Source organism: Solanum pennellii, chromosome 10 (genome assembly GCF_001406875.1).
Source record: "Solanum pennellii chromosome 10, SPENNV200".
Taxonomy (NCBI): domain Eukaryota; kingdom Viridiplantae; phylum Streptophyta; class Magnoliopsida; order Solanales; family Solanaceae; genus Solanum; species Solanum pennellii.
In genome coordinates this window covers 67,480,360-67,505,884 of record NC_028646.1, presented here as the reverse complement: position 1 = coordinate 67,505,884, position 25,525 = coordinate 67,480,360, and the positions used below count along the sequence as shown (strand labels likewise).

General features: G+C 33.3%; 1 pseudogene; it reads left to right on the top strand.

Annotated features, from left to right (window-relative positions):
* The window catches only part of LOC114074292, a 56,559-nt pseudogene extending 31,920 nt beyond the window's left edge, over window positions 1–24,639 (top strand).
* The last annotated feature ends 886 nt before the right edge of the window (window positions 24,640–25,525 follow it).

Genomic DNA, 25,525 nt, shown 5'->3' with positions numbered 1-25,525 from the left:
GAAGCTGGCACTTGTCCCTCTAGATTGTTGTACGATTAATACAACTCTTCTAATGATGTAAGATTTCCAATAGAATCTGGAAAGTTCCTGTCAAGTTGTTATTTCTGAGATACAGTTTCACTAACTTTGTTAAAGATACAACTTGGTTAGCGATTTTCCCGAGAAGAGCGTTGTGTTCCAGAAAGGCTCTTGAGGTTAACTTAATGTGATAGATTAACTAGAATTTCACCTGTTAGATAGTTGAAACTCTAAATTCAGGTTTTGAAGCCTTGACAGCTTGATGAGTTGTTGATGAATTTTTTTATGGAAGACATTTTCTGCAAAGAGAGGGTTCCAAGATGATCTGAGATTGTACCTACCAGCCTCAGTCCTTTGAGATTCAAAGGATGACTCATCCATGCCTCAGGCCACATTTTACTCCAGTCCGCTGACCGAAATGAACAGAATAATTCCAAGAGACGGAAACTCTTGATATATCCTCAGTTATTTGGGACTTGAATCGAAGTAAGGCAAGTTTGTCATTTTCATTGCCAAGAAAAACAGCTTATGCAGCATGTTTGAGACAAAAAGAGAAAAGAAACACAGCATGGATAGCCAGAAAAGCGTGAAGTTAAAACTCGCTACGAAAACATCCGTTCTGGAAAATGTCAAGAATCAAAAGATACATCTCTCAGAAATGTTGATTTTGGTACTGGAGCACCTCTGTGTGGTATAAGATGCACAATTATAAAACAAGCTGCCAATGACAATATTGCAATAATTGTATGTATATCTTTTTCATTTAAGCGAAGCTGAAATATACACAACTAATATTCAAGAAACTCTCAGCTAGTATATTCAGCTAAAACATACACAAATAATATACTAGAAAAGAGTTTCTGCATCCACTTATATATATTGGGAATTAATTTAACTAAACAACAATCATCCAACGAAACAATTAGTAAAGCATTGAATAATTTGATGCATACTACATATCTAGTACTGTCCAATTCATTCTGTTGTTTACATCCTCTCAGTCCATATTCCCCATGCAAATTTGTTGTATCCGCGACCTCATCAGCTTGTTCATCACATACCTCATTGGTGATCAAGTATCGCTGGCTGTGTATATTTGATATCAATTCCAAGCGACATAGAGTTGATAATTCCAACAACATCTTAATCCTCTAAGGCATGATTCTTTTTATGATGTGAAATCCAACTGATTAGCAATACTTTCAGCTATATATCCTTCAATAGTCCACCTGTTTATTGACACAGTTATTTGGCTCATAAGTGACAGTAGTATTTTAACTTTTGACACAAAGAAAGAAGAGTCTCCACTAATCGACCATCCTGAATTTATTGATCATGTGACATCACTATCCACAGAAGCCAACACAATGGTCTACCATAGAAGCAAGCACAATGATCGATAAACTCAAAACAATCAATCAGTATATCATCTACTCTCTTTGTATCAAAAGGTAGAATATTATTGCCGCTTATGAGACAATATAGAAAATTATACCAAGTGGACTACCAAAGACCAATCAGTTGGATTTCACACCAAAATCCAGATCGCTCTCATGAAAGTACGTGAAATTCATATAACAAGATTGAATTTTCAGCCAACATATTGATGGTCACCAATTTGTATTGATTTAAATTCGGGCAAAGAGATGATTCTATTTAGATAATGAATAGGGAATTTATACAAAACATTGGAACATAAAGATTAGGAAAGAAATCTATAGAATTATTAATTAAACTATATGACCACCTTTACCGTTATGAATAAGGATCAAAAAAGAAAATCAATACAATCAATCAAAACAAATGGAAATCTTTACGGTTATGAATAAGGATCAAGAAAGAAATCAATACAATCAATCAAAACAAATTGCAATTTTTATAGTTATGAATAAGCTAAAAAAGGGAAACTAAATCTTTATCATCATCATCTTGCAAAAATGCCCATAAAAAATTAACTAACAGTTTCTCTTTATTATTAAAAAATTATTACCTAGACCTCTTATTAAATAATAAATTATACTTATGAATTCAGTACTTTTGATTTTTGATAATCACTTTTTGTAATTGCATTAATGCTACAATTATTGTCATCTACTTTGAGCTTCCAGCACTATTGAGCTAATCCATTGTCAATCTCTTCGTTTACTTTTACATTATTTATAAAATATTTAATTTTACATTCCATGTTAACTCGAGGACAAACGGCGTAAAATATATTAGTGAATTAGAACACCTATTTTGCTAAAGTGATGCTAAGTTAACTATGAATTATTGTTTAACCTTATGGAATTCTAGGTAAAAGTTCTAATAATCCTAAAGGGAAGACACACATACTTTAAATTTGTTTAAAATGATTAACTGGCGAAAACTTATGTTAATTAGTTAAAAAGGAGCAAATTTAAAAGGAATATGTTATAAATACTTGATAAAATACTTGTGATATATATCTTGAAAATAAAATATCTCTCAGAAAAGTAATAAAGCCAAAGTAGATTAAAGAAACCTTCATCCAAGTGGTTGAAAACTTATCCATCTTTAGTAAAAGTTAGCGTCTCTTGTTTTTGGAATGGTTTTAAAACTTTCAACAAAACTTGATCATTAGACATTTCACAGCCAAAAGCTTTTCGTGATTTAGACAACTTAATTTTTTTCTAAAAAAAACTTAATGGATCTAATCAAGGTGTAACTAATCTATTTTTTAAAACGATTTGCAAAAAAAATAATCCACGAAACCCAACATAACTAATCTGTTAAAAGACTAAAGTAGCTTAGTCTAAAAAAAGTAGAAAGGGCAAAGGGGAAATAAGTGTCATATAATACAAAGTCAACATATCAATAAGATCACAAACATAATAAAGTAATAACTAAAAGAGAAAAGAAAGGAGTAGTTTCCAGATTTCTTTGCTAATTTTCCATGTCCATTTTGCATGAGCTTTTGAGAAGTGGGACACACAAAACAGAAGAGAGATGCACGCTTTGAAATGAGACGTCTTGCACGGTAAAAGTCTTTTATGAAGACTCCAATTAGCTCCGAAAGTGTTCATGTAAAGGAGAGAGTAAAGAAATTAGTAAAACAATACAACTTTATATGACAGTGAATAAATCAAATATAGATCTAAGTAAAGTCGTAAAATGAATATGTTATCCAAAACACGAAAATGTGCAACAGTCGCAATTGGTAACTTTAAACCTAACTCAAAACAGCCAAACCACCATTCATGTCTTTTGAACACAAAATTAACACTCAAGTTCAACAGGTTTAAGCTAAAAAAAAACATTACTTTTCAATCCATGATCCTCGACATTTTACACCGCCCTCACTTAATAACTTAGAAGGGAACTTATACATGCAACTCTACTATCTAATGGATTCAGAAAAGAGATTAGAATCTATATTTTTTGTGTGCGTAGAGATAATATAGGATCATGGTTTTTCTCACACAAATATTTTTTTTAAAAAAAATGTAACCTGCATAACATTTCTAACTAAGCAAGAACAACACTCATCTCTTTTTAACATACTTCTACAACTGAATACATGAGCTGCAAAAACTTTATCATATATACATTTAACTTGGACCGACAAACTGATTGCGAGTGAAGATTTAATCATGAAACGAACTCATTTCTTATTAAATAACGGCTAAAACGTGAAAGGAATATGGCGAGCTTGAACAAGAAGTAAAGAACCAAGTATATTTTGTAGTCACATATAATTATAGCTAAGTAAGAAACATTAATAGCAAGTCATGATATTTCTTTAAGATAAAAGAATTAAAAGTTTAATCGTCACCTGTTATGGGGCAGTGAACGAGAGATTGATTCCGACGCCTACATGAAGTTCCTCCTCAAAACTTTCTTCAGACGAGCATAAAACAGTGGTTTCAGGTGCAGGGCAAAAGGCGTCCACAAAAATGAATGCAAGACCTGTTTTTTATCTTCTGATTTTGCAACTTTTGGCTGAATTCATAAGAGATTTCAAAAGTATTTTTGAATTCTTGTTGATCGAATTAAAAAAAGAAAGATGTGGATGAAGGAGAGACAGGGGGATTGCGCCTGACCAAAACAGAAATGGGGATCTCTGTCATTCGTTGAAATTGTTGGAGATAGGATGAGTTATTTGCTGGTTCAGAAAATAGATTAGGGTTTGTGAGCTGATGTGGGCTATTTTTTTAACATATTTTGATATAAAATATGGGCTGAAAGCTTGATGACAGAATTTCTTTGATTCAAAAAAAAAAGATTTGGGGCTTCCAGCTTGATAACGGATGAGTATAAAAGTACAGAAATTCCATTCAAAATATTTATTATTTATACAAAAGAAATATTCTATGTAAAAGTTGAATTTCAATACAACTGCTTTAGTCAAAGAATGAAATCCCTGGGTAAAATTTGTATGGAAATACGAGTCCTTATTGAAAATAAAGTCTCAACATAACAAATGATAAGAGAGAAGAAGAAATAATATGTTATGGAATTGCTGGAAGATGTATTTATCTCCCGCTTGCCCTTGAATTTTGTTGTTCAATGTAAATTTCTATAAAAGAAACTTAAACTTATGATTTCTCATCCTAAATTTGCCCAAAACTTGTACACTTTTACACAACTAATCTATACAAGAAATGATGGGTCAGCATTAAGAAAATTCCACAAAATCTCTTTAAACCCAATCACTCAATCTATGAAATTGAGATTTTAGAGACTTTGAATGAGCTATGTGTTACTGTGTTTTAAATCCCAGCATCAATTCATTACTGTGTTTACTTACCTGGTATACATTTTCAGAAATTTTGTTTTAGTCATGGAGACATTATTATTACTTCCATCAAACGCTAGCTTGTGTCCATAAGACGCAAGCGTGTAATATTGCTGCAAAAACTTAGATGACATACCAATTAGTTTCAACATTTTAGTTCTTGTGGTGTCCTAAATGAGACTTAAAGTCAATAAATTAAAGAAGAGATCTGATGTGGTTGAGGGAGAAAAGAAAGGAGTAGTTTCCAGATTTCTTTGCTAATTTTCCATGTCCATTTTGCATGAGCTTTTGAAAAGTGGGAGACACAAAACAGATTAAGATGCACGCTTTGAAATGAGACTTCTTGCACGGTAAAAGTCTTTTATGAAGACTCCAATTAGCTCCGAAAGTGTTCATGTAAAGGAGAGAGTAAAGAAATTAGTAAAACAATACAACTTTATATGACAGTGAATAAATCAAATATAGAGCTAAGTAAAGTCGTAAAATGAATATGTTATACAAAACACAAAAATGTGCAATAGTCGCAATTGGTAACTTCAAACCTAACTCAAAAAGCCAAGCCACCATTCATGTCTTTTGAACACAAAGTTAATACTCAAGTTCAAGAGGTTTAAGCTAAAAAATATTACTTTTCAATCCATGATCCTCGACATTTTACACCACCCTCACTTAATAACTTAGAAGGGAACTTATACATGCAACTCTACTATCTAATGGATTCGAAAAAGAGATTAAAATCTATATTTTTTGTGTGCGTAGAGATAATATAGGATCATGGTTTTTCTCACACAAATATTTTTTTTTTAAAAAAAATGTAACATGCATAACATTTCTAACTAAGCAAGAACAACACTCATCTCTTTTTAACATACTTCTACAAATGAATACATGAGTTGCAAAAACTTTATCATAATTTAACTTGGACCGACAAACTGATTGCGAGTGAAGATTTAATCATGAAACGAACTCATTTCTTATTAAATAACGGCTAAAACGTGAAAGGAATATGGCGAGCTTGAACAAGAAGTAAAGAACCGAGTATATTTTGTAGTCACATATAATTATAGCTAAGTAAGAAACATTAATAGCAAGTCATGATATTTCTTTAAGATAAAAGAATTAAAAGTTTAATCGTCACCTGTTATGGGGCAGTGAACGAGAGATTGATTCCGACGCCTACATGAAGTTCCTCCTCAAAACTTTCTTCAGACGAGCATAAAACAGTGGTTTCAGGTGCAGGGCAAAAGGCGTCCACAAAAATGAATGCAAGACCTGTTTTTTATCTTCTGATTTTGCAACTTTTGGCTAAATTCATAAGAGATTTCAAAAGTATTTTTGAATTCTTTTTAATCGAATTAAAAAGAGAGATGTGGATGAAGGAGAGAAAGGGGATTGCGCCTGACCAAAACAGAAATGGGGATCTCTGTCATTCGTTGAAATTGTTGGAGATAGGATGAGTTATTTGCTGGTTCACAAAATAGAATAGGGTTTGTGAGCTGTTTTGGGCTATTTTTTTTTTAACATATTTTGATATAAAATATGGGCTGAAAGCTTGATGGCAGAATTTATTTGATTCAAAAATAAAAAGATTTTGGGCTTCTAACTTAATAACGGATGAAAGTACAGAAATTCCATTCAAAATATTTTTATTTATACAAAAGAAATATTCTGTGTAAAAGTTGGATTTCAATTCAACTATTATAGTCAAAGAATGAAATCCCTGGGTAAAAGTTGTATGGAAATACGAGTCCTTATTGAAAATAAAGTTCAACATAACAAACGATAAGAGAGCAGAAGAAATAATATGTTATGGAATTGCTGGAAGATGTATTGATCTCCCACTTGCCCCTAAGTTTTTTGTTCAATGTAAATTTCTATTAAAGAAACTTATGATTTCTCATCCTAAATTTGCCCAAAACTTGTTCACTTTTACACAACTAATCTATACAAGAAATGATGGGTCAGCATTAAGAAAATTCCACAAAATCTCTTTAAACCCAATCACTCAATCTGTGAAATTGAGATTTTAGAGACTTTGAATGAGTTATGTGTTACTGTGTTTTAAATCCCAGCATCAATTCATTACTGTGTTTACTTACCTGGTATACATTTTCAGAAATTTCATTTTAGTCATGGAGACATTATTATAACTTCCATCTAACGTTAGCTTGTGTCCATAAGACGCAAGCGTGTAATATTGCTGCAAAAACTTAGATGACATACCAATTAGTTTCAGCATTTTAGTTCTTGTGGTGTCCTAAATGACACTTAAAGTCAATAAATTAAAGAAGAGACCAGATATGGTTGAGGGAGAAAAAGAGAGGAGACCGTTTGATCATTTTTTAAGTAGGAAAAATATAAATATTTGCACCAAAACAGAACTGGTGATCTCTGTCCTTCATTGCTGGAGTTAGTCTGGTATGCAACTTTGTCAACGGTATTTCCATCCAAGAAGAAATTCTTGCGGAGGAGCTAGTTTGCAGTAATTCAAGTAACTACAACAAAAAACATATTCAGTGCCAATAAATTTTCCTTTAGCAGCAATAGGGATACGGTATGTAGCTTCAAGCTTCAATAGCAATTGTGTTAATGTTATTGCATCAATATTTATTACTGTTGCAATATTTATTATTGTTACTAAATATAATATAGCAATATAGCAACAATTGTACTATTGCCTTTAAATAAGGGGTTTTACACAAAGTGCATAAAATGTAAAGTTATAGCACATTGACCTAACTCAACCCAAAATCTAACTCATGAATGGAGAATTGTCTAAATCATATAAGCAAATCACCAGTCCAATCCTTAACAAATGTGGGGTTCTTACTCACTCTAATACACCATTCACGCTCAAAGGGGAGTTCCAAATAGGGATAAATTAAAGATATGATACTTACATCGAGTTGGGAACCAAAATAAGCCACAAAAATATAAAAGTAATCAAAATAAGTCACTATTTTAGTAAGTAACTAAAATAAGCTTAGTGGAAGAAAAAGTTCCACTATATCCAATAATCTAAACGTTTTCCGTTAGTGTCATAACGTTTGTTTTTAATATATACCGGAACTTTTTCTTACACTTTATAAAGTGGAGTTTTTCCTTCCACTTTATAAAGTGGAACTTTTTATTCCATTTTATAAAGTGGAACTTTTTATTTATTACACTTTATAAGAAGAATATTTTTTACGTCTTGAAGAAGCTTTTTCAGTGTTATCATATAAATTATATTGATTTTGATATGTCATTAAAATGGAAAAAAATATTTCATTATGTATTTTTACTTTTTTATTCTGAAAAATCTTTCAATCTCTATTTAAGGACGTTTATATATAGTTGATAGCACCTACAACATAAAGTCTTCTATATTTGTTCATTTCGATCTAAAAAAAATATCTTCTACACCTAAAGTTAAAGTTTCATTTTATTGGAATGACGAAATTATACATGACGGAAATATCGTTTATTATAATTGTCCTCCCAAACATAATGTTAAATATCCAATTAATGTCCGATATCATAAATTTGTTTCATCAATTCATAAAAGAATGGGTATAAACAGTACGGATTATAATTTGATTATAGTCGGAAAATACCCTACTTCATTTTTATCACAAGGACAAGTAAATTTTGGATAGTGAATTATCTATAATGACGAATCGTTGACCGACTTTTTAAGGGTTCCAAATGACTATATAGATCAAATCAAGTTAAAAATACTTGAAATCTATGTTAGGAAGGAGCCTAAGATTAGTCAACAATGTTCTCCTTTATCAATCGATGTTCATCCCTAATTAGAAAATCGTAATAGCATTGATGGATTTTCGATAACCTAATCTACTAATTTTCCTAAAATGACATATTATCAAAATATTCTTACCGGTCGATATGATTTTGATTTAAACGAAACTATCAACAAAAGTGATCGGTAATGCTCAATTATTATATTTCGATTATTATTTGTTGATTATGTCAATTATTTATTAATTTATATTATTTATTATTCTTATTATTATATATTTTGTAGCGGTTTACCTCAGCAAGATAGGGATATTGCTCCAAGTTATGGACTAAATAATTATTTTGGTCAATCCTCACACTTTGAAATGACGGAAAATGTTGGGACATCCTCAAATTTTCATGTCTCGCCTACTTTTGATGCAGATGATTATCGCTATGTCTAACACTTGTTTTTTTTTTAATTTGAGTAAGTTAATTGCATGGGCCAAATATTTATATATTTTTTACATATATAGGGAAAATATTACTCAAGATGAGCCCATTGATCCTGTGAATATCGATGATCGTGCCCTTCCTAATTACGGCTCACCTTCAGCTAGTGATAGTGATGATTTGCCTAATGTTGAGGAATCAGGAGATAATGTTCCATTTGAGGCATCATCTAGTGATGATGATTATTTGACTCCCAATCGATCACCAAGACTAATGTCCATGAGTGCATTTCGTATCATGAAATTCCTTATCTTGATCATCTCCCGGATAGTCCAGATATCTTTGGTGATACACATGATGAGTATAGATCACAACGTACGTGGCATGAACCAGAAGATTTCATGAATGATGCTATTTATATTAAAAAAGACATGTTATTCAATTCAAAGAAGCAGTTGTAAAGAGCTAAACTTCTACATTTGAAGATAGCAAGGGAGTGCTTTGTTATTAAATCGACAAAGTGATCATGGCGACTTGTTTGCAGACGTGTAGAACAAGGATGTCGATTTAGGTTGACTTCTTTTATTGATAAACATACTAACATGAAGAAAGTTGGAAGATACATTAAAGAACATACATGTGATATGGGTACGTGCCTCGAAGGGCATTTCAACTTGGATGTTGAGATGATTGCTAAGTCCTCCGTGTTGATATAGAATGAATGCCAAGATACTATTTTATCCCTAGATGATTTTATTTAATAAGGAAATATTCATTTTTATTTAATAATTAATATTATTATTAATTTCAGGTTTCCCATCAAAGACTGTCAAACAACTGTTCTTAAAGCATATGACATTTCAGTAAGTAAAGGAGAAGCCTATCTTGGTTGCAAGAGGGCTTTTGAAAAAGTTTATGGTACTTGGGAGGGTTCTTTTGCCGAGTTGCCGAGGTTAATGGAAGCTTTGAAACACTTCAATCCTGAAACAGTAGTCAATTGTATGTTGATAGTCAAGACACATATTGGTGCAGAAATAGTCAAACAATAACATCCACCATATGGGAAAATTATGGAAGATTTGTTGATATTTTCTCGAAAAAAAATAATAATAAAATGTTTCAACTTAAAGCGACAAAAAGATAATTTTTTGTGTACTTTATGACATAGATACTTTTATTTTGTCTTATATTTTACGCTATTCTGCCTCTTAATTTATTTTATTTTATTTTCATATGATTTTGAAGTATGTTACTATTAAAACTTTTATAGGATGTGTAAACCTAAAGTTTTCTATCAATGAATTTAGAGGCCTTCCTAACCAAAACTAAATTAAGTCTAAAGTTGAAACTAAATCAAACCAAAACCACATTCTAAAAAAGATAAAATATCCCTACAAGTACAAGGCTGCAATCTTACCTATTTTTGCACCTAAAGCAACGAATATGAGTTGAATGTTGTCGGGTTGTGTTACTCAAAATTTCGATTTGTTTAGTGTGGGGCGTCTTCAAACTGTCGGATTGGGACCATCTTCACAGTAAATTTTTTTTGGGAGCCATGAAAAGGAAAGGGAGAGAAGGTGAAGGTGAAGTTGAAAAGGTAACTTTTTATAAAATGGAATAAAAAGTTCTACTTTATAAAGTGGAAGAAAAAGTTCCGTTACATATTAAAAATAAACGTTATGACACTAACGGAAAACGAGAAATGAGAAGTGCCTGATCTGCAAAAAAATGTATTAAAATATAATTACGATTACATTTGTTCCAAGAAAGGAGTAATTATTAATCAATATCATTCCCCATCCTTCCATCAAATATTCTGGTTGTTCGCTAATATTAAATGCATAAATTTTCCATCCTTCCATCATATATTCTGCTTATTCACTAATAAGTTGACCAATTAAACTCGTGCATTTTCCATAGAGTTAACATCAGAAAAAGTCATCAACACTTGCCTTGCAAGCACCAGAGAGTCGTGACTCGGTGACTTTTAAAATTCAACTTCAAGAACTGGAAAATTTTTTAATGCATATTTTAAAAAAAAAAACTTAGGTGGATAAAGCACCAAACTCAGAGTCAATGGACAATCATGAAGCTCAGAGTCAATGGACAATCATGAAGAAAAATGCTAACAAAATATTTTATTGTTGATACATCATTGGCAGCTTATTTTATAATTGTGTCCCCTATACCACGTAGTGATTCTCCAATACCAAAAACAACATTTGTGAGAGGCGTCATCTCTTGCTCCTTGACATTTTCCAGAATGTAAATTTTCCCAATGAGTTTTAATTCCCTCACCTTACTGGCAACCCATGCCGTGTTTCTCGTGTTTCTATTCTCATCTACTCTCAAATATGCTACAGCTGCTACTATACTTGGAAATGAAACTGACGAACTAGCCTTACTTGGATTCAAGTCCCAAATAACTGAGGATCCATCAAGAGTTTTCACCTCTTGGAAACAATCTGTTCATTTCTGTAGGTGGACTGGAGTAAAATGTGGTCTGCACAGGAAAGAGTCATCAGTTTGAATCTAAAAGGACTGAGTCTGGCAGGTACAATCTCATCTCATCTCGGAAATCTTTCTTTGCTCAATTCTCTTGACCTGGCAGAAAATTCATTCCATGACGAAATTCCTCAACAACTCAGCAGATTGTCAAGGCTTCAAAACCTAAATTTGAGTTTTAACTATCTAACAGGGGAAATTCCAATTAATCTATCGCATTGTGTTAACCTCAAGAGCCTTGTGCTCGACCACAACACTCTTGTGGGACAGATTCCTTATCAAGTTGGATTTTTAACAAAGTTAGTGAGATTGTATCTCAGAAATAACAACCTGACAGGAATCTTTCCAGTGTCTATTGGAAATCTTACATCTTTAGAAGAGTTGTATTTATCGTACAACAGTCTAGAGGGAGAAGTGCCAGCTTCTTTAGCTCAATTGACCAAGTTGAGACTGCTTGGATTGTCAGTAAATAGCTTCTCCGCGGAGTTCCCTCCTTCGTTGTACAATTTGTCATCCCTCGAATTAATAGCACTTTCTTTCAACAACTTTTCTGGTAATCTCATATCCGATTTAGGCCACTACTTCCCTAATCTACGAAGACTTTACGTGGGAAACTGTCAATTCAATGGCTCCATACCATCCTCTTTGGCCAATGCTTCAAAATTGCTACAACTTGATTTTCCTTCAAACAAATTCACTGGAAATATACCTAAGGGGTTTTGATAACTTGCGGAATTTGTTGTGGCTCAATATTGGGAGTAACCATCTTGGATACGGTAAGAATGAAGACCTTGACTTTGTAAATTCTCTTACCAACTGCAGCAGTCTACAAATGCTCCATTTTGGAGACAACCAGTTTGTAGGTACATTACCTCATTCAACAGTCAACCTTTCTAGTCAGTTACAACGCCTACTCTTCTTGGGGAACAGAATTGGTGGAAACATACCCAGAGAGATCTCAAACCTGGTGAATTTGAATTTACTCGACATGAGCAACAGTAATCTTACAGGTAGCATTCCAGATTCTATTGGAAGACTTACAAACTTGGGAGCTCTCAACTTGGGTAACAATCTCTTGATAGGGGTAATCCCTTCTTCAATAGGCAACCTCACTGAACTCGTCTATCTTTATTTAGGATTCAACAGGTTAAAGGGTAACATACCTTTAACATTGGGAAATTGTAACCAACTGCTAAGATTGGACATTTCTGAAAACAACCTGACTGGATCTATACCAGAACAACTTATTGCTCTCTCATCCCTCACAAAAGTTTATGCATATTATAACTCTTTGACTGGCACATTACCAGTGCATATTGGGAACTGGAGTCACCTTACTTATCTAGATTTTTCTTTCAATAATTTTTTGGGTATGATTCCACGATCTCTGGGAAAATGCTTGTCCCTGGGGGAGATCTATATGAAGGGGAACTCCCTCCTAGGGACCATTCCCGATTTAGAAGATTTACAGGATCTCCAGTCCTTGGATCTTTCCCTCAATAACCTATCAGGGCCAATCCCTCACTTCATTGCAAATCTTACTTCCTTACTCTACTTAAATTTATCTTTTAACAATCTAGAGGGTGAGGTTCCTATCACCGGAATATTTTCAAATTTGAGTACAGATGTATTTGTCGGTAATTCCAAGCTTTGTGGTGGGATTCAAGAGCTACATTTACAACCCTGTGTTCATCATGAAACTCAGAAGACACAGAAGAAGCATGTACTTTCCCTCAAGTTAATTTTGACAATTGTATTTGCTGCTTCATTTTCAATCCTGGCCTTAATAATAGTTTTCCTTTGTTGTTGGAGAAGAAATTTGAAAGATCAACCAGAACCAGAAGTTAGGTCAGAATCTGCACGTTTCTACCCCAATATTTCTTATGAAGAGCTCCGCATTGCAACTGGTGGATTTTCTTCTGAAAATCTTATTGGCTCAGGTAGTTTCGGAACTGTTTACAAGGGAACTTTTGCCTCTAACGGAATGGTCGTTGCTGTCAAGGTACTCAATCTCCTGCATCAAGGTGCTTCAAAAAGCTCTATAGCAGAATGCCAAGCATTGAGAAACATTAGGCACCGAAACCTTGTCAAGGTCATCAACGCATGCTCAAGTTCTGATTTCAAGGGAAATGAGTTTAAAGCTTTAGTCTTTCAGTTCATGCCAAAAGGGAACTTGGATGAATAGCTACATCCAGAAAGGGAGATACAGAAGGATAGTTTGACCATACTTCAGAGAATGAATATTATAATAGATGTGGCCTCTGCACTTCATTATCTTCACCATCAGTGCCAAACACCCATGATTCACTGTGATATCAAACCATAGAACATTCTTCTTGATGAAGATCTAACAGCTCATCTGGGCGATTATGGTTTGGTGAGACTCGTTCCTGGATTCAGTAACGGATCGAAACTACATCAGTTTAGCTTACTTGGAGTTATGGGAACCATTGGCTATGCAGCTCCAGGTAAAGTTTCTAGGCGAACAGAAACTATCAGTACACCATATGATTTCATCTAACAATAGTAGTTTATTTATAAGCTGAATTTGCTTGTTGCAGAATACGGCATGGGTAGTAAGGTCTCCATTTTAGGAGATGTGTACAGTTTTGGGATTCTCATATTGGAGATATTCACTGGAAGAAGACCCACAGACACTTCGTTCCAAGCAAGCTCTAGTCTTCATCACTTGGTGGAAACAGCATTGCCTGAGAAAGTTACGGAGATTCTAGACAAAAAGCTTTTCATGGTAAATGACGAGTATATCAACCAACGGAGAAGAATACTGGGGCACCATCAAGAAAGAACAAATGGAATGCTTGGTTGGCATGCTTGAGATTGGTGTTGCATGTTCAGCTGAATCCCCAAGAGACAGATTGACCATGAGACAAGTTTACAGTAAGTTGACACTACTAAGAGAAAAATTTCTAGGAGCAGAGGATGTATGAATAGGAGATTGAGGCCACGGGCTACAAGTGAAAGCATTGGATCTGATCTAAAATGTTTTGCTAGTCTTACATTCTTTCTATTTGGTAAGAAAACATTGTAGTCTGTCTAAAACTTTGAAGTCGCTGTAGTATTTTCAGCATGCAGAAGAACTAAGGTAGTATCAAATTTCTTCTTACATAATGACTTATCAGATGTTAGTTCTTAACTTTCTACTTTACATGCATCTAAAAAACCACGGAAAGGTAGACACAGCTGAAGTTGATAAAATTAGTTAAATGAGCCAGAACTCAGCTTCCTACAAACATCGAAAAAATCAAATCTCTATTCAGTTAACAATTCTCACTAACAATAGACTGAAGATAAAACTAATAACTAATTTTGTGTCAAAGTAAATTTTACTTATTTACTTTGAATTAGCACATCAACAAAAGCAACAATACTCAAAGTGAAGATTTATCCTCAAGATCAAACTCGAACCAGATAGAGCTGCAAGCTTAGTGGTCTTAGGATTTATTCTTCTGAACATATATTGTAGATCTAATCCTACATTTATAAAGGACTCAGATAGTTTGTTGGTGCTACAATTCTAAATTAGTTATAGGTAACTGATTTAGTGGGCAGTGTTGTACTGCCCAGGAAAAATCTAAATCATAGAGTTAAGTGTTTTAGTGGACTGTGTTGTATCCGCTTAGAAAAAGTCTAAGTTATCTAGGGTTGATAGCTTAGTGGGCAGTGTTGTACCTGTTAGACTCTTCAAGTAATAGGTAGATTATTTGGTCGTGAGATTAATAATTTTTTCTCACATTGGGTGTAACTGGGTTCACTTTTGCTTATGAAAGATTAGTGAGCAGTTGAAAATCCTGTGCAACAGATCGTGGTTTTACTCCCTTGAGAAATGAGGTTTCCACGTAAACTGCTTGTGTTGTATTCTCCTTACCAATATACACCGGTAATGGACCAGTCAAAGAGTTATAAGATGCATAAATATCTGTGAGGGATGAGAGAGCAAAAAGTTGTTGTGGTATAGTTCCTGTTAGGCTGTTTTCAGAAATACCCAATTTTAGCAGTTGGCTACAATTTCCAATAATTCTATTCCCGTAGTAGAGTAGGGTGGTAACTGACTAGAAAGGTTGACTATTAAATGAGGTAATGTACCTACAAACTCCAAAATGGAGCATTTGTAGACTGCTGGCAGTTGGTAAGAGAATTCAGATAGTCAAGGTCATCATGCTTACCGTATCCAAGTTGGTTACTCCAAACGTTGAGCCACAAAAAGTTCCGCAAGTTACCAAAACCCTTGGGTATATTTCAAGTGAAATTGTTTACAGGAAAATCAAGCTCTAGCAATTTAGAAGCATTGGCCTAAAAGGACGGTATGGAACCAATGAATTGAAGTTCACCAAGTGAAGTACTAGGAAATTAGGGCAGTAGTTGCCTAAATCAGATCTGAGATTACCAGGGATGACAAATTGTATAACGGAGGAGGGAACTCCCAGAATAAGCTATTTACTGACAACCCAAGAAGCCTCAACTCGGTCAATCGAGTTAAAGAAGCTGGCACTTGTACCTCCAGAATGTTGTACGATAAATACAACTCTTCTAAAGATGTAAGATTTCCAATCGAACCTGGAAAGAGTCCTGTCAGGTTGTTATTTCTGAGAGACAGTTTCAATAACTTCTTTAAAGATCCAACTTGGTAAGGAAACTGTCCCACAAGAGTGTTGTGGTCCAGGACAAGGTTCTTGAGGTTAACACAATGTGATAGATTAACTGGAATTTCCCCTGTCAGATAGTTGAAACTCAAATTCAAGTTTTGAAGTCTTTACAGCCTGCTGAGTTGTTGAGGAATTTTTTCATGGAAGGCATTTTCTGCGAGGTCAAGCAAATTAAGAAAAGAGAGATTTCTTGGATGAATTGAGATCATACCTGCCAGCCTCATCACTTTGAGATTCAACCGGATGACTCTTCCGTGTCTCAGACCACATTTTACTTCGGTCCACTGACAAAAACGAACAGAATCATTCCAAGAGGCGAAAACTCTTGATGGATCCTCACTTATTTGGGACTTGAATCCAAGTAAGGCAAGTTTATCAGTTTCATTAGCAAGAAAAGCAGAAGATGCCGGCTGTTGGAGAGAAAAAGAGAATAGAAACACAGCATGGATAGCCAGAAAAGCGTGAAGTTAAAACTCGCTACGAAAACATCCGTTCTGGAAAATGTCAAGAATTAAAAGATACATCTCTGAGAAATGTTGATTTTGGTACTGGAGCACCTCTGTGTGGTATAAGATGCACAATTATAATACAAGCTGCCAATGACAACATTGCAATGAATGTATATCTTTTTCATTTAAGCAAAGCTGAAATATACACAAATAATATTCAAGAAACTCTCAGCTAGTATATTCAGCTAAAACATACACAAATAATATACTAGCAAAGAGTTTCTGCATCCACTTATATATATTGGGAATTAAAAAAACTAAACAACAATCATCCAACGAAAGAATTAGTAAAGCATTGAATAATTTGATGCATACTACATATCTAGTATTGTCCAATTCATTCTGTTGTTTACATCCTCTCAGTCCATATTCCCCATGCAAATTTGCTGTATCCGCGACCTCATCAGCTTGTTCATCACATACCTCATTGATGATCAAGTATTGCTGGCTGTGTATATTTGATATCAGTTCCAAGCGGCATAGCGTTGATAATTCCAACAACATCTTAGTCCTCTAAGGCATGATTCTTTTTATGATGTGATATCCAACTGATTAGCAATACTTTCAGCTATATATCCTTTAATAGTCCACCTGTTTATTGACACAGTTATTTGGCTCATAAGTGACAGTAGTATTCTAACTTTTGACACAAAGAAAGAAGAGTCTCCACTAATCGACCATCCTGAATTTATTGATCATGTGCCATCACTATCCATAGAAGCCAACACAATGGTCTACCATAGAAGCAAGCACAATGATCGATAAACTCAAAACAATCAATCAGTATATCATCTACTCTCTTTGTATCAAAAGTTCGAATATTACTGCTGCTTATGAGACAATATAGAAAATTACACCAAGCGGACTACCAAAGACCAATCAGTTGGATTCCACACCAAAATTCAGATCACTCTGATGAAAGTACGTGAAATTCATATAACAAGATTGAATTTTCAGCCAACATATTGATGGTCACCAATTTGTATTGATTTAAATTCGGGCAAAGAGATGATTCTATTTAGATAATGAATAGGGAATTTATACAAGACATTGGAACATAAAGATTAGGAAAGAAATCGATACAATTATTAATTAAACTATATGACCACCTTTACTGTTATGAATAAGGATCAAAAAAGAAAATCAATACAATCAATCAAAACAAATGGAAATCTTTAAGGTTATGAATAAGGATCAAGAAAGAAAATCAATACAATCAATCAAAACAAATGGAAATCTTTACGGTTAAGAATAAGGATCAAGAAATAAATCAATACAATCAATCAAAACAAATTGCAATCTTTATAGTTATGAATAAGCTAAAACAGGGAAACTAAATCTTTATCATCATCATCTTGCGAAAATGCCCATAAAAAATTAACTAACAGTTTCTCTTTATTATTAAAAAATTATTACCTAGACTTCTTATTAAATAATAAATTATACTTATGAATTCAGTACTTTTGATTTTTGATAATCACTTTTTGTAATTGCATTAATGCTACAATTATTGTCATCTACTTTGAGCTTCCAGCACTATTGAGCTAATCCATTGTCAATCTCTTCGTATACTTTTACATTATTTATAAAATATTTAATTTTACACTCCATGTTAACTCGAGGACAAACGGCGTAAAATATATTAGTTAATTAGAACACCTATTTTGCTAAAGTGATGCTAAGTTAACTATGAATTATTGTTTAACCTTGTGAAATTCTAGGTAAAAGTTCTAATTATCCTAAAGGGAAGACACACATACGTTAAAATTTGGTTAAAATGATTAACTGGCGAAAACTTATGTTAATTAGTTAAAAAGGAGCAAATTAAAAAGGAATATGTTATAAATACTTGATAAAATACTTGTGATATATATCTTGAAAATAAAATATCTAACAGAAAAGTAATAAATCCAAAGTAGATTAAAGAAACCTTCATCCAAGTGGTTGAAAACTTATCCATCTTTAGTAAAAGTTCGAGTCTCTTTTTTTTGGAATGGTTTTAAAACTTTCAACAAAACTTGCTCATTAGACATTTCACAGCCAAAAGCTTTTCGTGATTTAGACAACTTATTTTTTTTCTAAAAAGAACTTAATGGATCTAATCAAGGTGTAACTAATCTATTTTTTAAAACGATTTGCAAAAAAAATAATCCACGAAACCCAACATAACTAATCTGTTAAAAGACTTGTAACGACCCGCTAGGTCGTTTTGAGAATTAGGACTATTTTGACTCTTTCTGAAAGAAATTAAAGGGGGGTATTTTAACTATTGATAACTACAAGTACCTAGTTGATGAAACTTTTATTAAATAAGGTTTCACGGTTAACATACTCTTGTTCAGAAAATAAAAGGGGTGGAGGCAGAAACTTACCGTAAGCGACGAACGGGAGGAAAAACAATAAGAATTGCTCAGGTAAACGCAAGCAATTTTCATTCTTTCTCAATTCTGCATATTAAAATAGGTTGTCAGAGGGCATTAGATTGTTGTTATTATTTTATTCTTATGTTGTTATTTAAGGGTGTTTTTTTTGTTTTCATGGGTAAGATGTAGTGTATAGTGAGTTGAGAATTTATTTATTATCACGGATTGGGATTTCTAGGGACGTTAGTGTGGTTATTAGGTGATAGTCTAATAAAATCCTAATCGCTAGACGTATTGTGAAAATCTGGGAATTTGATCTGCAAATTTCCCTCCCGTATAATTTATTTTTGCATAAGAATGATGGGGAAAAATGTTGAGCCAATCATTGGGAAATCATTGCCAATGATTGGCATGTGACAAACAATTTGGCCAAATTGTCACCTGTACAGAATGACAAATTGGAGGAAAACGTTGCAGGCTTGCGACGTTGTGCATCGTTAATGGGTGAAATTATTCTTATTTTATTCATTTACAAAATTAATTTACTAGTTTGATATATTGAGATAGGTAATTAATTATTGGATATATATTATATGATCTAAAATTGAATTTTAGTGTATTTAAGAAATTAAGGTTAAATTCTTGGCTTGAAATTTAACAAATTGGCATATGAATTATATCAAGATTTGACGTTTGATTAGAGATATGAGTGAGTTTAGGGTCTATGATATACCTATAATAATTTGAATGTCCACAAACTCGCTTACTTATGAATATTGCATCATTGGTAGATCGTGAACATTACGGAACTTTGCAAAAAGGGAAGGAACTATCTTAAAGATTCGTGACACGAATTCGGCACTTGAGGTATGTTAAGGCTTTTTAGACTTGTTGAAGGACGTTTTCCTAATTAAAGATTAAAAATGAAAATAGACCAAGGGGTAAGGGCGAAAGATGGGGGTCTCGTATCAATGGTGTGACGGGCATTGGTACGAGTACCAGTGTTATAAAAAGGAAAATTTCTATTATAGAATGTGGATTTTAAAATTTGAGAATGCCAAAGCATATGGGCATTAGCTGATATATTATTGACTTGAATTCCTTGTGTGATTGTGTTTTATTTATTTCACCCGTATAGTTGTGATAATTGAGGTGGTTATGCATTATGTTCATATTGATTGATTGAGATGCATCATCATCCCCTCTATTGAAATAATATTGTGCACATGCATAGACATGAGACTGAGTATAAGTTGGGCACGTGGAGATCGTCCGTGCTGGAGATAGTGAGATGTTAAGATTGTAAAATTGGGCAAGTGGAGACCGTCCGTGCGAAAATTGTTTGATATTATGATAGTGCGTTGAGATCGTCCGCACAGACACGTGGAGATCGTCCGTGTCGGTATATGGACCTCGCGAGTCCCCCATGGGTCATGATCTCTCAATGTATTTCCGAGGAGTATCATGTATATACGGCCGAGTGAGTACTGGGTATTCTGAAACAATTCATTACATGGTATCATATTGCATTGCATTTCATCACATCATTTATTTTTGATGATTATGTGTTTTGTTTGGTGTTTGGAAAGTACTTGATGTTTGATTACCTTTATTGATGAACTTAAATAGTGAGTGTAATACATATATACCTATATAATTTAAGAATATATTTTTTTATATAAACTCCCGTCACTACTTCTTCGTTGTCGGTCAATGAGACATACTGAGTACACGTGGTTTCGTACTCATACTACACTTGTTGCACTCTTGTGGTGCATATTCGATTCCGAGTAGGAGCACATCTCGAGGAGCAGTTTGAGTTCGAGTTTGGAGTGTCTCGGAGTTGTGGTGAGCTGCTTGGCTGTTCCGTGGCCCACACCTCCCTCTATCTTTTATTTATTCTGTTATTAGTATTCAGACAGGATATCCCTTATGTTAGATTTGTCATTTAGTTTCAGACTTGCATCGAATTTAGAAGCTCTTGTACTTAAGACACCAATTCTTGGGGTGATATATTTTAGCATCCGCATTTCGTACTTATAAGGAACTCAATGTTGGAGATTCTTGCTAAGTGTTAGTCTTTTTACTCATTTGTTGGTTTAGTTGGGTTAATATGTTGGGTTGGCCTACCTATTGGTTGGGAACATAGGTGCCATCACGACTTGCAAAAATTGGGTCATGACAAGACTAAAGTAGCTTAGTCTAAAAAAAGTAGAAAGGGCAAAGGGGAAATAAGTGTCATATAATACAAAGTCAACATATCAATAAGATCACAAACATAATAAAGTAATAACTAAAAGAGAAAAGAAAGGAGTAGTTTCCAGATTTCTTTGCTAATTTTCCATGTCCATTTTGCATGAGCTTTTGAAAAGTGGGAGACACAAAACAGATTGAGATGCACGCTTTGAAATGAGACTTCTTGCACGGTAAAAGTCTTTTATGAAGACTCCAATTAGCTCCGAAAGTGTTCATGTAAAGGAGAGAGTAAAGAAATTAGTAAAACAATACAACTTTATATGACAGTGAATAAACAAATATAGAGCTAAGTAAAGTCGTAAAATGAATATGTTATACAAAACACAAAAATGTGCAATAGTCGCAATTGCTAACTTCAAACCTAACTCAAAAAGCCAAGCCACCATTCATGTCTTTTGAACACAAAGTTAATACTCAAGTTCAACTGGTTTAAGCTAAAAAAAATATTACTTTTCAATCCATGATCCTCGACATTTTACACCACCCTCACTTAATAACTTAGAAGGGAACTTATACATGCAACTCTACTATCTAATGGATTCGGAAAAGAGATTAAAATCTATATTTTTTGTGTGCGCAGAGATAATATAGGATCATGGTTTTTCTCACACAAATATTTTTTTTAAAAAAAAAATGTAACCTGCATAACATTTCTAACTAAGCAAGAACAACACTCATCTCTTTTTAACATACTTCTACAAATGAATACATGAGCTGCAAAAACTTTATCATATATACATTTAACTTGGACCGACAAACTGATTGCGAGTGAAGATTTAATCATGAAACGAACTCATTTCTTATTAAATAACGGCTAAAACGTGAAAGGAATATGGCGAGCTTGAACAAGAAGTAAAGAACCGAGTATATTTTGTAGTCACATATAATTATAGCTAAGTAAGAAACATTAATAGCAAGTCATGATATTTCTTTAAGATAAAAGAATTAAAAGTTTAATCGTCACCTGTTATGGGGCAGTGAACGAGAGATTGATTCCGACGCCTACATGAAGTTCCTCCTCAAAACTTTCTTCAGACGAGCATAAAACAGTGGTTTCAGGTGCAGGGCAAAAGGCGTCCACAAAAATGAATGCAAGACCTGTTTTTATCTTCTGATTTTGCAACTTTTGGCTGAATTCATAAGAGATTTCAAAAGTATTTTTGAATTCTTGTTGATCGAATTAAAAAAAGAGAGATGTGGATGAAGGAGAGACAGGGGGATTGCGCCTGACCAAAACAGAAATGGGGATCTCTATCATTCGTTGAAATTGCTGGAGATAGGATGAGTTATTTGCTGGTTCACAAAATAGAATAGGGTTTGTGAGCTGTTTTGGGCTATTTTTTTTTAACATATTTTGATATAAAATATGGGCTGAAAGCTTGATGGCAGAATTTCTTTGATTCAAAAATAAAAAGATTTTGGGCTTCTAACTTAATAACGGATGAAAGTACAGAAATTCCATTCAAAATATTTTTATTTATACAAAAGAAATATTCTATGTAAAAGTTGGATTTCAATACAACTATTATAGTCAAAGAATGAAATCCCTGGGTAAAAGTTGTATGGACATACGAGTCCATATTGAAAATAAAGTTCAACATAACAAACGATAAGAGAGAAGAAGAAATAATATGTTATGGAATTGCTGGAAGATGTATTTATCTCCCGCTTGCCCTTGAATTTTGTTGTTCAATGTAAATTTCTATAAAAGAAACTTAAACTTATGATTTCTCATCCTAAATTTGCCCAAAACTTGTACACTTTTACACAACTAATCTATACAAGAAATGATGGGTCAGCATTAAGAAAATTCCACAAAATCTCTTTAAACCCAATCACTCAATCTATGAAATTGAGATATTAGAGACTTTGAATGAGCTATGTGTTACTGTGTTTTAAATCCCAGCATCAATTCATTATTGTGTTTACTTACCTGGTATACATTTTCAGAAATTTTGTTTTAGTCATGGAGACATTATTATTACTTCCATCTAACGTTAGCTTGTGTCCATAAGACGCAAGCGTGTAATATTGCTGCAAAAACTTAGATGACATACCAATTAGTTTCAGCATTTCGTTCTTGTGGTGTCCTAAATGAGACTTAAAGTCAATAAATTAAAGAAGAGATCAGATGTGGTTGAGGGAGAAAAAGAGAGGAGTCAATAAATTAAAGAAGAGATCAGATGTGGTTGAGGGAGAAAAAGAGAGGAGAGCGTCTGATTTATTTTAGTAGGAAAATATAAATATTTGCACCAAAACAGAACTGGTGATCTCTGTCCTTCATTGCTGGAGTTAGTCTGGTATGCAACTTTGTCAACGGTATTTCCATCCAAGAAGAAATTCTTGCGGAGGAGCTAGTTTGCAGTAATTCAAGTTACTACAACAAAAAATATATTCAGTGCCAATAAATTTTCCTTTAGCAGCAATAGGAATTCGGTATGTAGCTTCAAGATTCAACAGCAATTGTGTTAATGTTATTGCATCAATATTTATTATTGTTGCTAAATATAATATAGCAACAATTGTACTATTGCAGCTAAATAAGGGGTTTTACACAAAGTGCATAAAATGTAAAGTTATAGCACATTAACCTAACTCACCCCAAAATCTAACTCATGAATGGAGAATTGTCTAAATCATATAAGCAACTCACCAGTCCAATCCTTAACAAATGTGTGGTTCTTACTCACTCTAATACACCATTCACGCTCAAAGGGAAGTTCCAAATAGGGATAAATTAAAGATATGATACTTACATCGAGTTGGGAACCAAAATAAGCCACAAAAATATAAAAGTAACCAAAATAAGTCACTATTTTAGTAAGTAACTAAAATAAGCTTAGTGAAAGAATAAGTTCCACTATATCCAATAATCTAAACGTTTTCCGTTAGTGTCATAACGTTTATTTTTAATATATACCGGAACTTTTTCTTACACTTCATAAAGTGGAGTTTTTTCTTCCACTTTATAAAGTGGGGCGTCTTCAAACTGTCGGATTGGGACCATATTCAAAGTGAATTTTTTTTTTGGGAGCGATGAAAAGGAAAGGGAGCGAAGGTGAAGGTGAAAAGGTAACTTTTTATAAAATGGAATAAAAAGTTCCACTTTATAAAGTGGAAGAAAAAGTTCCGTTACATATTAAAAATAAACGTTATGACACTAACGGAAAACCTTTAGAAAATTGAATATAGTGGAACTTTTTTTTCCACTAAGCTTATTTTAGTTACTTACTAAAATAGTGGTTTATTTTTGCTACTTTTATATTTTTGTGGCTTATTTTAGTTCCCAACTCGGCGAATACAATGTTTCAGTCATTTACAATCGTAAAATGGCCAATTCCCAATTCTCATGAGGACGTGGTGTCGAGACTAAGCACATTACTGTTTATGTTTAAATACTTATAGTTATAATATATCCATCTCTAAAATACTAAACAACAACAAGTTCACTCAATTTCTATATGCTTGAACAAACTAGATTTCACAGTCGTATTGTAACAAATTTTGAGATTACCATCTATAGAGGTTACAGTTCAAATTGTGTAGTTCACTTTAATCTCCACACTCAAATCACATCTTTGGTTTCATTTGATTTTGCCTTGCATATTTGCATAACCTCGTGTCATCTTATAGACAGAGGAAAAAGATTAAGGATTTAAAGGATGTGGGAGTACTTAATATAGTCAATGTGAGACACAAATGTTACATGTGAATCTATTTTTATTTCGAGTGAATTGTGTGAGGTTATTTCTCGATATATTCTGTACTTTTTTTTTCTAAAGTGAATTGATCATCTCTTCTTGTGGATTAGGTCAATAGACTGAACTACATTAAATTATTATCTCTTTTAATATATTTCTCGTTTGTCATCTTAAGGAAAAGAAATAAGTTATATTTGTTATTAAAATGTATTGTATACATTGTCTAAATGAACAAAATTATTCAGGCGCTCGAAATAATCTTGTTCAATTTCGAAGTTCATTAGGCTGCTAATCATTACTTATAAATTACTTTATGATGGTGTAAGAAACAATTCATTTTGTGTACATGAAAAGAAAAAGTGGCATACACTATTGGTGATTCATAATAAAGGTTAAATAAAGTAAACGGACAAAAGTGACACCACATCATACAACTTTAATCATTTGTAAACATTTCTCATGCAGTTTGTGCCAAATGATCTTGTAAGTCCATAAAATATTAGAATCCTATGAAAAGATGTACATCAACCAGGTGATATTTTGGAAACAAAGTAGATCATCTTTATCATTGTGGGTGAAT